The following is a 12,950-nucleotide window of genomic DNA, read 5'->3' as shown; positions in this document are numbered from 1 at the left end:
GAACAATCCCCTCCACAGAGACAGAGAGCAGAATCAGAGAGAACGGAGCCAAGGCTCCACTACAGAGCTGTCAGTGAAAATGCCTATGACGCACGCAGCCCGAGTTGAATAATATGTGTCTGTTTGTGTGTGCCTGATACCTCTTGCATAACAGAAAAGGGAAAAAAGAAGTCAGCACATGAAGCTTAAAGATCATTATTATTGTAAAGGATTTGTGGATATCACAAGGAAGTAATGAGTGGAAAGGTCACGGCGGCAGACCCTATCCCTCTGACCCGAGAGTGACCTTTTAGGGAAAAGTGTGCATGGGAAAAAAAGGGTGAGCTGAAAGATGGGATCATCATCTGATCAGTGCTGTCAGTAGCAGGACGAATATGATTCACCTTCTCGTCTCAGCCTGGGATTTCGACACCTATCTGCAGTCTGACACCGCCAGACAAATTCTCAGTAGCTATCCTGCTATCAGAACACATCATCAGGCGGGAGTGTGATGTGACCTCAATGTATTAGCATCTGTTACCCTAACTGAGCATTCCTACGCACATACACACCACGAAAACACCCGAAAGACGCTTCAAGAGTGAGATTATTAAACACACAGGAAGACAAACTGTATCCAGATCAAGTGCTGGTAAATGTTACCACACAAACACAGAGGCATGGAGGCAGCTGGACAGATGGAGCATGCACACGTGCAAGAGAGCAGGGGGGGGGGGGGTGAATGAAGGACCTACCTCACGCAGCTCGGGCAGCAGAAAGCACCATTACATTCATAAGACAGGCTCTGAGAGAGGACAAGAGAGAGAGAGCGAGAGAGAGAGAGAGGAGGGGAGAGAGACATCGAGATGACATCACCATATTTTTCTTCCTCCTCCTCTGAAATGTAGGCTAGTGCTGCAGGGGCTGCCGGTGTCGGCGGCAGAGCAGCAGTGAGAGCTCCCTCTGTGTGTGTGCAACAAGACAGGAGTAAGCTTTTCATATAAGCATCCCCAGCTGGATGTGACCTGGATGTAATATAGTCTACAAACCCTAAAGGGTCCTCAAATACACACACACACACACACACACGGTCAGACAGTATTAAACACCTGAAATAAGCAGGAGATTGATATCACTTTTCTCAGAAAAATGTTATTTGTTAAATGTGCTGTTCCATTTGCAGGGATATGCACCCATACAGCGCTACTGAAAAAGAACCCGGCTCATGAGGATAACACTGACCCAGGACCTGGGGTAAAATACTTGGCAGCATGTCACTGAGGAATTCATTCTCCTAATGGACTAGCTTAAAGTGGAAGGTCGCTCCAAAATCAACTCTGTAAAACAGTCAAGCTACAGTAATCCAGGTTCATTTGAATCTATGACAGTAGGCAATGCTTCAGGGGACGCTGCTGCAAAGAAGCTAAATTCTGAAACATGGATGCTGCATTCACATCTTCAACTCGGCAGCAAAGAGGATCCATACAATCAGCACAGATTCAAGTTTAATGTGACCAATTCAGTATCTGACCACGTTTCCACTTCTTTTCCTGAGTTATGGTGTTCAATAACGCAAGGAAAGTGTTTTTGCGATACATTATGATGTCACAGTGAAGTTGACCTTTGGCCCTTAGTATAAATCATTACTTCATCATTTTATCCAAACAATTTTTGTCAAATGTTGTAATAATCAGCATATTAATTCTTGAGTCATGGACAAAAAAAAAAATCTTGTGAAGGCCAGAGGGACCATGACCTTTGGAAAAACAAAATCTAATCAGTCAATCATGAGTCAAACTGGAGGTTTGCACCAAATCTGAGAAAATTCCCATTGGGTGTTTTTGAGATATCACGTTCATGCAAATGGGACCGGCGGACAACCCGAAGACATAATGCATCCGGCCCCGCGTATTGCCAGCGAAGAGACATAAAAATACGAGAAGACACACATCTCTACAGATACCTCCAACGCTTGTCCAGACAAACCTTAACAACATAGACTAATAAACAGCACAACAGGTAAGAGGAAAAATGTATTTCTGATTTTGAGGTGAACTGTCCCTTTAAATGTAATCCAATGTATCACACTGCCTTTGTTTTCAGCTGTTTGTTTGACTACAGAATTTAAAACAAAAACTAATAACTAACCATTTTCTTGGGGGAAAACAAGAACCCAGATACTACTTCCCCCTTTAGGGGGGAATGAAGCCTGTGACCTGCTTAAAAGTCTCATTAAACAACCAAGACCACAATGGTACAACAGGAAACATTAACGCTGGCAGATTGCACTGCATTTTAATGAGCAAAAAAGTGCAGAATCTTTTAAATTGTTTCTTCAAGGGTACCCAATTTAAGGTTATATTTGCAATACTTTACAGTTTCTTTCTTTGTGTGTGTGTGTGGTTTTGTGTTTTATCTCCTGTGTGTTAATTTGCTATGGATTTATGGATTCATTTTATGCCTTTTTGCATAGCACTTTGTAAACTCTGCTACTGCTATCCAGCTGAGTGATTGGTTTTATGCATTTTAAGTTTAAATTATGTAAAAGCAGACTTTTGAGAGGCTTAATGGCTCTTTTAACCATCTATCTTTTACATTAAATTGAACTTCATCTTTAGATGGATCATTCCTTTTAGGCATGTTTATTTTATCCTGACTTTATTTAAGAGAAAAGCATCCTTCCTTTTCTCTAAATAAAGTCTCTAGGGGGAGCACAGGAAGGATTTCTGTGGGATAGGGCTACATCTATTAATTAATCAGTTAGATTATTTGCTTTTTAATTAGTCTGAAACATTTCTACGATGATGTTAAGCAGGCTAACATAGAGGCCTTCAAACACAACATGAATTGAGCTGCTATGGCCCCGCGCTGTGAACCGCGCACGCGCTTTGCTCGATGCAGGGAGAAGCAGTCATGCTACAGCACAAGCCATTGGAACTAATGGTTTTCAGCGCGCTGTAGTGCTGCTGTCACATTGTGTCTGAAAGAGCCTTGGTCTTGGTTAGTTGGATTCAGGCTCACTTGGCCACCAGGAAGTTGGTCATCCTGAACTCATGGGTAACACAATCTTGTGTCACATAACATCAAAATGAATCCTCCTTATCTTTTCCCTTATGTCCTATTTTTACACCAACATTTCACATTTAACCCCTTAAAACTTTGTTCAAGATCAGTTTTCTTGTGCTGCTCTCAGACACCTTTCACAAGTATTTAAACCTCTGAACTCTGTAGCAAATTGGTTTGATTTCTTTCCAAAATCAAGGAAAAAAAGGCAATTAGCAACCTGGCAAGAAATTTTACGCAAACTGCAAGAATTAAGTAGATAGATATTCTACAGAAAACCATTTCTATAATTACCATAGTGATATATATCAAAAGTTATATTACAAAATTATATGTTTAAGCACCTTTTTCAGGAAATTTCCATGTTTATTTTTGGTTTAGATTTAACGTTTTTGGGCAAATTTATTTGGGTAATTTTACTAGTGCTTTTTACTAATTTCTTGCTCATTTTTGGTTCATTTCTTAAGTTGCTCATTGCCTTCTTACCATGTTTTTGCAAGAAATGAGTAGATTTTGATTTTATCTTTTAAGCTCGGGACAAATTTCCAGAAATCTCTATTTCTAATTATCAATTTTATATTTAGAATTATTTTACAAAATCAATACAGATAATTTCTAGACAGTTTTTTTTTCCCAGGTCATTACTCATCATTTTTTCTTTTTAAGTTTCCAGTTTATTTTTTATTTGTTTGAGTTTTCTAAGTTCAGAGTAATTTTTTTGTACTTTCTACTAATTTATTGGTCATTTCTTCTTGTGATGCTCATTCCCATATTTTTTTTAAAGAAGTCATGTCTATTTTCCCAGGTTTCAAATGGTTAATCATTTGTGGCGCATCACTGTAGCCACACAAGAGTCCTAACGCTGTGAGCGAGCTTATTCTTTTATAGCACTTGGTGCAACAGTCTGCATGAAAGCTTATGTTGTGGAAAGTAGGACAGCAAAATAGATGGTACTTTGGGAAGAATTCTGTGGGAAAATTGTGGACATGAGGACACACAGCCAAGTATTTGTTGTATATTTTAAGATCAAGACCATGAGCAGTCTTTTCCTCAAGCATTCTGTTTGCTTGCCTGTGTGACTGGTGTGTGTGTGTGTGTGTGTGTGTGTGCGTGACATGCAGGATGTATGTGTTCCGTTATTGCTGTGTGTGGTGTGTGTATGTTTTGTTGCAGCTGCAGGGGAAACATGCTGCCATCAAAAGCACCCAGCTGTGAGTGTGTTCCTGAGGGGAGAACGAGCAGGTCTGACCTGAGGCTGGTGTGTCAGAAATACAGGGAGTTTAAAGACTCAACACTAAAACTCAAAATACACACATACACAAACACACACAAAATATGCACGTACGAAATTCTGGCATGATCATGTGGATAAAAACCATTCTTGTTCAGATGCGGAATCAGTGACCTCAATTAAATGACAAATCAAAACAAAAATTTGATGGATGATTTTATCCAAAGTGCCTTACAGCATCCTGAGTGCATCATGGGTATTTTTTTTAGCAATTGGAGCCCTTCATAATGAAGTCAGAGCATCACCATGACCTAAAAACCTGCACTGTGTTGTTCCCCTGAAGGGCCAAACACAACAGGCTGCCGCTGATAAACACCATCTATTCAAAAGCCTACTGAGCAAAGTAACATTCTGTAACATCCCCCTAACTTTTCACATCTTACCTTCTTCGAAATTTACAAAAATAAAGAAATCCCCCCTTAATATAATCTCCTCAACTGCAAAAAACAACATTCTATCTCTCCCTCTCTCACTACCCCTCCAGAGCAAGATGCATGCTATTAAACCGAATTACACAGTCGTATGAGGCTTGAAGCCACTGAAGCGTCAGCCTGGACCGGCCTATCAGCTTGCCTGTGGCAGATCGGCTGTAGAGCAGAGTGCAGCAACTTGGCTAATCTATGACAACCATGCTTGATTGGAGATAGGGCACAGCCGCCCCCCCATGTCTTGAGATAAATGTAGTCTGGACAGCTGTGGTGAAAATGATGTACCTAAAAATGGATTGCACTTTGGATATTAATCTAGAAAAAATACATAAAATAACCAGAATATATCAGGTATGGGGTATGAAAAGCTAGGCACCTACAGCAGTTCACCAGCCAACCATGTGAGTATAGTCACATTACATCACCAAGCTTCTATAGAAGGATTTCATAATGATGAGCACATTCATTTTGCACTAATTTAGAGCTTTCTGCTGATTTCAACACAGGTTTCAACATTGGATGACTGTTTTTAACTGATGGGACTTGCTACACAGTTTGGGTGTGCCTACCACTGCTGCTGTGAGTGGATAATGAAGAAGACTGTGATGGCTGTGCCGCAGCAGCAGCTAACAGAGTTGAAGGATTTTTTTTTTTTTACCTGAAGACAGACGAAGGTATTGCATTTAGGTTTAATATGAGGAGTAAGGCCGGGAGACCGTGAAGTAGATAGCTAGCTAATTCTTGTCTTATTGGAGATGTGATGAACAGAGCAAGAGAGAGAGTGGGGCAAGGAGGAATTGAATAAATGATAAATACGTAAAAAAAGGAGAAACGATGGGTAACTGGATGAAGCAGGTGCAAATGCCCATGGTCATTTGGTGGGAGGAATGTAGGGCAGAGAGGGAAAAGGTGTATTTTTAAATTCTGCAGTATTATTTTTTATTACCTTTCCCATATTTCTGCAGCTTCATATAATAATATAATACCTCTTGAATATTTTTCTCTATTTAATCTATTTAGCTTTACTTCTTCCGGTAAAAGCTTTGGACAAAATCCCTCCCGAGGCTAGCATCAAAATTCCAACTAAATTATCTCCCTCAGCACTTTCCTAGATCTTATAAAATTTTGCCTGCAAATGAGCTTTGGAATCAGAGACTGGGGGAACTCGTCTGACCTTACTGGATGGTGCACAAGTCATGACCATGTAAGGAGATTACACCAGTGCAATGAAAAGTCATCTTCAGTTGGATTAATGAGAATGAAGACCAAAGGCTTGTAATGTGGAGTCAGTTTTGCAATGTGACACACACTCAGTGCAAGTTCTATAAGTGAGATTGAGGACAGAGCACAGCCAAAGGCTTAATTCTCCAACAATACCTCAAAGTTAAAAAATCTCTTTGTTGAAGAAAGACGCATTCTTTTCCATAAATAACAGCAATTATCAGCCAGATCCCTGCCCAGAGACTCGGTAAAGCCTGCGCAACCTGAATACAAGGTGGAGAGATGGGCCCACACAGATAACCTATCTAAACGGCGATATAACACAGGCTGAAGGAATTCTTAGACAATGCAAAAGGGGTGATAAGAGCAGCACAAAAAGTAAATAAGAGAGATAACCCAGACTTATGAAAACATCTAATCTTAAAAGAAAGGTTTTGCTTTGAATCGTGTTTCAACCAAGTGATTGAAGGGGAGTCTTTGATGACCATAAAAATGCAGAAACAATCATTTTATTAACTTCTATCTTTAGGGTCTCTTTTTATTTACTATGCTAGAACTTCAAAGGAATCTGTATTATTATCACCGCACAGATACTGACCTTTGCATTCTGACGCCTGTAACACTGGGGATATAGGAGACGCTTACCTTGCAAGAGCTAAATGCCATCAGCTTCCTCCTTCCTTGCTGCTCTGTTGACGATCAGCCCAAATCATCTTTGGCCTAAAGCCGTGCGCAAACTGTGCTATTTGAGCACATTTTAAAACCTGTAAACTGTACCAATAAATTGGTACATAACAAAGGTTATGAATTATGTGCTCATACTCCAATCGTCAAACCCCGACCTGAGTGCTCACACTGTATCGGTGTTGTCAAGATACTGAAATTTCCAACTTCGAAACAAAACCTTGAATAATGTGAAAAAAAATATGCGACCATGTGCAAGGGGCAAAATTGATACACAGCAGAATGGCTGTTGTAAACATTAACAATAAGAAAGCTCAACTGGTACCAGAGTAACAATACTGCAGAAAATGAGTACTGAAACAGTTTCAGATATTAACAGTCAATATGTATCAATAAATCTATATTTGAGACAAAACTACATCAGTGTAAAATAGGAAACAAAACTGACCATCTGCCCTTGAAAATGATTCTATTGAAAACTGTCAATACACAATTGTTTTACAGCTCCAGGGGAGGTAGAAGTTTGTTTTCTAGTAGAGGTCTGTAATGTTACACTGGTAGATTTCACATTATGAAATTCATTTATTCATGGTGGCCCACCACAACTAAAACATCTGCCACCACAAGTTTATTTTCTATTTTTGGAGCTGAAACATTCATTAGGTGCGCAGTTACAATATACACACCAATTGGTTATTGACTGCTCCACACTCTCGGTGCGCAGAGCATACTCAGTACACAAATGGAGCAGTAAAACGACATTGATTACATTGGTTGTGAGAGGAGGAGAAGAAAACACTGAAGGGACCCGTATGCTGTTGCCACGGCTAAAACAACCTTGCCTCTATACTTGTTCACCTGATGTCTTGTGTTACCATGGCACCGCCAGACAGTCTGTTTGCCAATACGTGTAGGTGCAGTCAGGAAATAAAAGGTTTTTATCCTTTGCAAGAGTCCAACAATGGCCAACTAATATTTCTGATGTCAAAAATTCATCCAAACAAGAGTTGGCCAGTTAGGAGCAGGTAACGGGCAGTGAACAGTCCTAACTCTCATCCATACACAACATGGCACAAACGCTCGACATAGCTGAACTTTGTTTTTGACTCTAAAATGAGTTGTGCGATTCAAAAATTAGGTCAGAAACAGGCTCACATTGTAAAGTGTACACCCAGTTTAGAGATGTGACACCAAGAATGCAAATTCTGTGTGAATAATGCAACACAAGTATGCGAGCTTGCGTCACAGCCACTGTCCATTTCCCCTGAGGCCACACAGCTTAGCCCAAAGGCATCATTAAAGCTGGACCTGTGGGGATTTTTGGAAACTTTTGCCAACAGTGCAGAGGAGATGTGCAGTAGCTGACATAAATTCCTGTCAAAATCTAAAAAATGGTGCAGTTTTGTTGACAAAAAGTTGGCATGGGTGTTAACTTTTTTGAAATGATATGAAACTGTATCCTTGCTGACCACTGCACACTCTGTGAGCATGAGCTCAGCAAAACAGAACATCACCACCCCTCTGTATCAAACACGCTCATAAAAAAGCAATGTATTGTGTATCCTTCAGAGAGCTGCAGCTGTTCACAGGACTCTGAGTCTGAATGAGTGAATTAGGACACCAGAAAACAGAGCTCGTACAACACGTACTAACTCTTTTTGCTTCACAACACCTGAACCGAGAAGATACTGTGTCCATGACCAAAGTCGAAAAAAAAAGAAACAACATTTTTTTTGCCAAGATGTACTGCAAACAGTTTACAAATTCAGTCATTTTGAGCATCAATAATCACATAAGATCCTGGAATGACTGACTAAACTTTAAATGACCATTGAGGATCATTGGCTTCTGAGCTGAACAGAGAGGATCAATGTGAAATTGGATACCTTTTGAGAAAAGTTAAGGACACACCTCTGGGCTATAACACTGTGGATTTTAGAGGTGTGGATATTTGTCTGTTTGATGTCAACATGTCATAAAGTTGCTTTTATGTGCGGCTAGAAAATGCAGCTCAAGAGCAACCACCATCACCATCCTTCCTTGATTCATCCCAGATTTTAAGGCAAGAAGCTAATGACAAGTGTTTGGGGGGAAATGGTTAATGCAGGGTTCATACATTTAGTTGCTTGCACTGTGGTGCAACAAATAACCAAACTATATATACTATAACAGCCTCTGAGCCCAGAGTGTACTCTGGGAACAGACAGAGCAGCAGAACGTCAAGCGCCGTGAAAGTGGAACTTAATCATTAATTGCAGTCTTAAAGTTTGCATTCAGGCGCCTCTGCAGCAGCGGATTCTCTCATCCATTGACCTGATCAACTCTGACTGAATCAACAGATAATTTATCCATCCCGCTACTCAAATCTTCAAACTGCCGCTGAGGAAAAAGGGGAATAATGATGAATTCTGCTGCGTTCACGAACTTGCAAAAATATCCACATTTAGAAAAGTAAAAAATATTGGTGACCAAAAGTGAGTCAAGTTGAGCCAAACCATGCAGTGGAAACTGACGTAAGTAAAACATTAAGAGACTGGGAAACTTGTTTAGACAGGTACTTGTTCCTGCTTTTCTGGAAAAAAAACCCTTTGAGATAATTGTTCTTTGTTTACAACATGTCATGTATATTGTCTTTGTTCCTTCTGGAAATATTCATGCCACTACAACAAAAAAAACCTTCAAAAAACATTGCTCAAGGCCCATAAAGAGAATAATACAGCAAAAGAAAAAGCCTCCAAGGACCTTTTCTTTCTATAGTGTTTAAAGAAGACAAGAGGCTGTGACAGAGGATTGTAGTCTTTCAACTATTTTGTCTGCCATAAAAACATACTTCACTTGAAATCACTTGCACCACCATTCAAATGTTATATCCAGAATGTTTGTTTTTTTCTGTCTCCTCTTGTAGATTTTCTGTGGCACAGCTGAAAAGTCCTCAGTACAATGCTAGGTGTGGTCAAAGACTACACCTACAGCCAAGCTTTCATGAGTCAGCTCACGAGCTCAGACAAAAAGGCTTTTTGGAAGTGGTGTCTTCTGCAAGTCCAGTAGTTGTAGTAACAGTCATGCAGCTGAGCAAGATTCCTCTGTGAGAGTAAGGCCCAGGACTGATTCATATTGCCTTTCAGTATGGGTATCAACTCCTTACATTAAATTATTTGAGTACTCAAGTACTCACAAAAAAACTTACTTAAAAATAGAAATGTAAATTAGTGAACCATGAAAAACAAGTGCAATTTGAAATTAATTTACTAAATAACCAGCTTGAATTGGCCTTTTAAATCATCAATTCTAAGTTAACACAAGAAAAATCAGCTAACTTCCTGTTGCTACCGGTACATATGTTAAACAGCAGTGAAGGACTGACTCCAAAGCTTCGCCCAGCCAATTTAAACTGCTCAGTTAGCATAAGCTACTACAGCGGCAGCTAACACCTGACACCACGCTGTTTAACAGTCCCAACAAACTCATACCGACAAAGAAACGGATTGATTCATTACCAGTTAGGCAACATGAGCTGTGTCTCATTAACTCCCCACTGGGGTTCTATCTGCATTCTGACCAATTATGAGTCATTGAGCTTCAAAGTTTTGCAATCAAGGTACAAAATACAAGGTAGATTTATCAGACATTCTTTAAACCAATAATGGTATGAATCAAGTCCAAAAATGCATATAACTTAAAAAAAACAGCTCACATAAATGTTGATAAGTTGTCACAGAATAAGAATATACATAACTCAGTTTTGACAAAAACGTTGGATATGACATAACAATGCTAAGGTGACGACCTGTCCCCAGTACTGAGCTCACACTCCTGCAGCAGTAGTCTAATGATAAAAACAGATAATAGAAAAGTCATACCTTTTTTTGATAGCAAAGTAGACTTAGGCCTCACAATAATTAAACCAAAGTGTAAAAGAAGAGAAAACTTTGGATGGATGCTTTATTTAAGTTGTCAAGGTCTTTCACATTTAAAAATCTGAATAATGGTAAAACCTCTTTCAACACTTCACATTCATCTCACAAGCCAGCCTTCACTGTATTGTACTACATTTTGTTAAGAAAGCTTTAACAAAGAAGAATAAAAAAGGTTGGAAAATATCACCATAAGCATTCTTGCACACAAAATACATTTGTGTGAAATTGTGCAGAGCAAAGTCATTTTTTTGGCTTCAAAGTTATGACTTACTATTTAGTCAGTGTTAAGAGGAATAGAAGGGAGGTTTGTTATTTGTGTCTCTGGATTTCCAGCATTATGTACTCTCTGCTACCAAGACATCAGGATATTCTAAAGTATTGAGGCAGCCCACTTTTTAGAATAGTTAATATTCTTCATATACTGTAAATACATTTTTTTTTTTAAAAAATGATATATAAATAAAATAAAATTATATATATATAATATATGTGTGTGTGTGTGTGTGTGTGTGTGTGTGTGTGTGTGTGTGAACATTTGCCATTTATGTATTGACTTTGAGACAGCAAGACAAACAAACTAGAGAGTTATGTACACAAAAGCCAACCATTTCTGCTTGAGTTTAACACATTCTGTGTCCCTGTGAAAGCAGCATATCTCTCTGTGATACAGGAGGAAGCTGCAGTTCAGGTGGGCAGTAACACAGTTCCCCTACCTCCGAAGCTATGCTCTGAGGGCCAGACGCGGGTGGACGCTGAAGTTAATGGACTCAGACACTCATAAAGGGCTTCATGCGCCCACGCTCCTTTATCAAATAAGAGATCCTGCTCAGCGGTGGACCTGCTGCAAGGCCGACACAAGAAACCACACTGACTAAAACCTTTCATCATCACTGGAGACAGGTGCACTTTAAAGGCATGTTTGCTCAGTTTTGTTTGATGTGTGGGAGCCAAGGGTAGCTGTGTTACTTGGACTGATGGCGGCTGAGAAAATAAAAACGCTGCCAGCTGTTTTTATTGGTCAGCTAAAGGGTACTAATAAAGGCTTTTGAACTACATGCTAAAGAAAAGCCAAAATGCAACCTGATTTGTGTTGCTGTTAGATAAATCCAGAGTTACAAAGAAGTGAGAGGAAACTATCTCACTTCGAGCACATCTGGCAAATGCATCCAATCAGCCAAATCGCAGCCAGTGGCCTGAGTGTTCCAGCTGGGAAGATTACGCTGCGCTCATGCACTGGCCTTGACATTTCAATAACATCATGAGCAACACAACATTTATCAGGGCTTCTCATAATGTGACAGTCTGGAGGCAGAAAGAGGCAAGGCTGTTGTAGGAATCACTGACAGGTGAATATTTGCTCAGTGAGGGACTGAAATTAAGGGAGGAGTTTTATTGTTTCATAATGTGGCTGCTGGGAAGCCAATAAAGGCCTGTAACTGTGATTAAGGAGTACAATTGCACATTTTACTTAACAAGGCTTTTAGCTTATACCCTCTGAGATAAAACACAAACTGTGCTATGTCAGTAGCAGTGATACTAAACCTACGGCCCACAGGCCAAATCTGGCCCTGATAGGGTGCTGGGTGGACCCCCAAGCATTTTGTAATTCACAATAAATGATGTTAGGAACTGTTTTTGTACTTTTAGTATACATAAGGTGCCAGGGTGCATCAAAAAGAGCCTAAAATCCTAGAAATGTCCCTAAAATCCTAGAAATGTCCTAAAATCCTAGAAACACCCCAAATAGAGCAAACCTTTAATCCCTGAAACATTCAAAATCCTAGAAACATCCTAAAATCCTAGACTTGTCTTGAAATCCTATAAAAAATGTCAGAAAATTCCAGAAACATCACTAAAATCCTAGAAACATCATTACAATCTTAGCAACGGTCTAGACTCCTAGAAACAATCCCAGAAACATACCTAAAATCCTAGAGAAATCCTAAAAGCTTAGAAATGGCTTTTAGACCCAGCACAATGAACCGTTACGTTTAACTTTCACAGCTCCAAGCTTTCTGCTACTCCATCTGTGTCCAGAGTACACTCTGTGCTCCGAGAGCTGAAATGAATAACCACTCCAATAGCATTCCTAATGAACTGCCTAGTTCCAAAAATATGAAACCCTTACGTGGCGGCAGATGTTTTAATCGTGGGCGGGCCACCACAAATTAATGGATGTGTGGGACACCTATACTTATTTATAAACATGAAGATAAGACACTCTTAAACCAACATAAAGTTCTGTTTAAAACTAAGGGTGTGAATACATTGCCACGCGGTACAGAATAATTTACCATCAGAAAGCACAACTCTCAGTGAAAATGCATACAATATAAACTAAAAGAAAACAAAAAACAAACAAAAAAA

The 12,950-nt window shown here is 39.6% G+C and overlaps 1 protein-coding gene across 3 annotated transcripts in view; it reads right to left on the bottom strand.

Annotated features, from left to right (window-relative positions):
- osbpl8 (oxysterol binding protein-like 8) overlaps positions 1-12,950 on the bottom strand; it is a 114,575-nt gene that overhangs the window by 98,274 nt on the left and 3,351 nt on the right. Inside the window, exon 1 of one of the 3 annotated variants that reach the window (XM_042511520.1) lies at positions 735-755. The exons of the other annotated variants lie outside the window; for them this stretch is intronic. The gene's annotated coding sequence lies outside the window, so the exon portion shown is untranslated. Of the gene's footprint in view, positions 1-734; positions 756-12,950 lie in introns of those variants that run through there. 3 annotated transcript variants of the gene reach the window in all.

The sequence above is a fragment of the Plectropomus leopardus genome, chromosome 22, assembly GCF_008729295.1.
Source record: "Plectropomus leopardus isolate mb chromosome 22, YSFRI_Pleo_2.0, whole genome shotgun sequence".
Classification (NCBI taxonomy): Eukaryota; Metazoa; Chordata; class Actinopteri; order Perciformes; family Serranidae; genus Plectropomus; species Plectropomus leopardus.
Note: the sequence above shows the minus strand (reverse complement) of the source record. Positions and strands in the feature narration are given on the sequence as shown.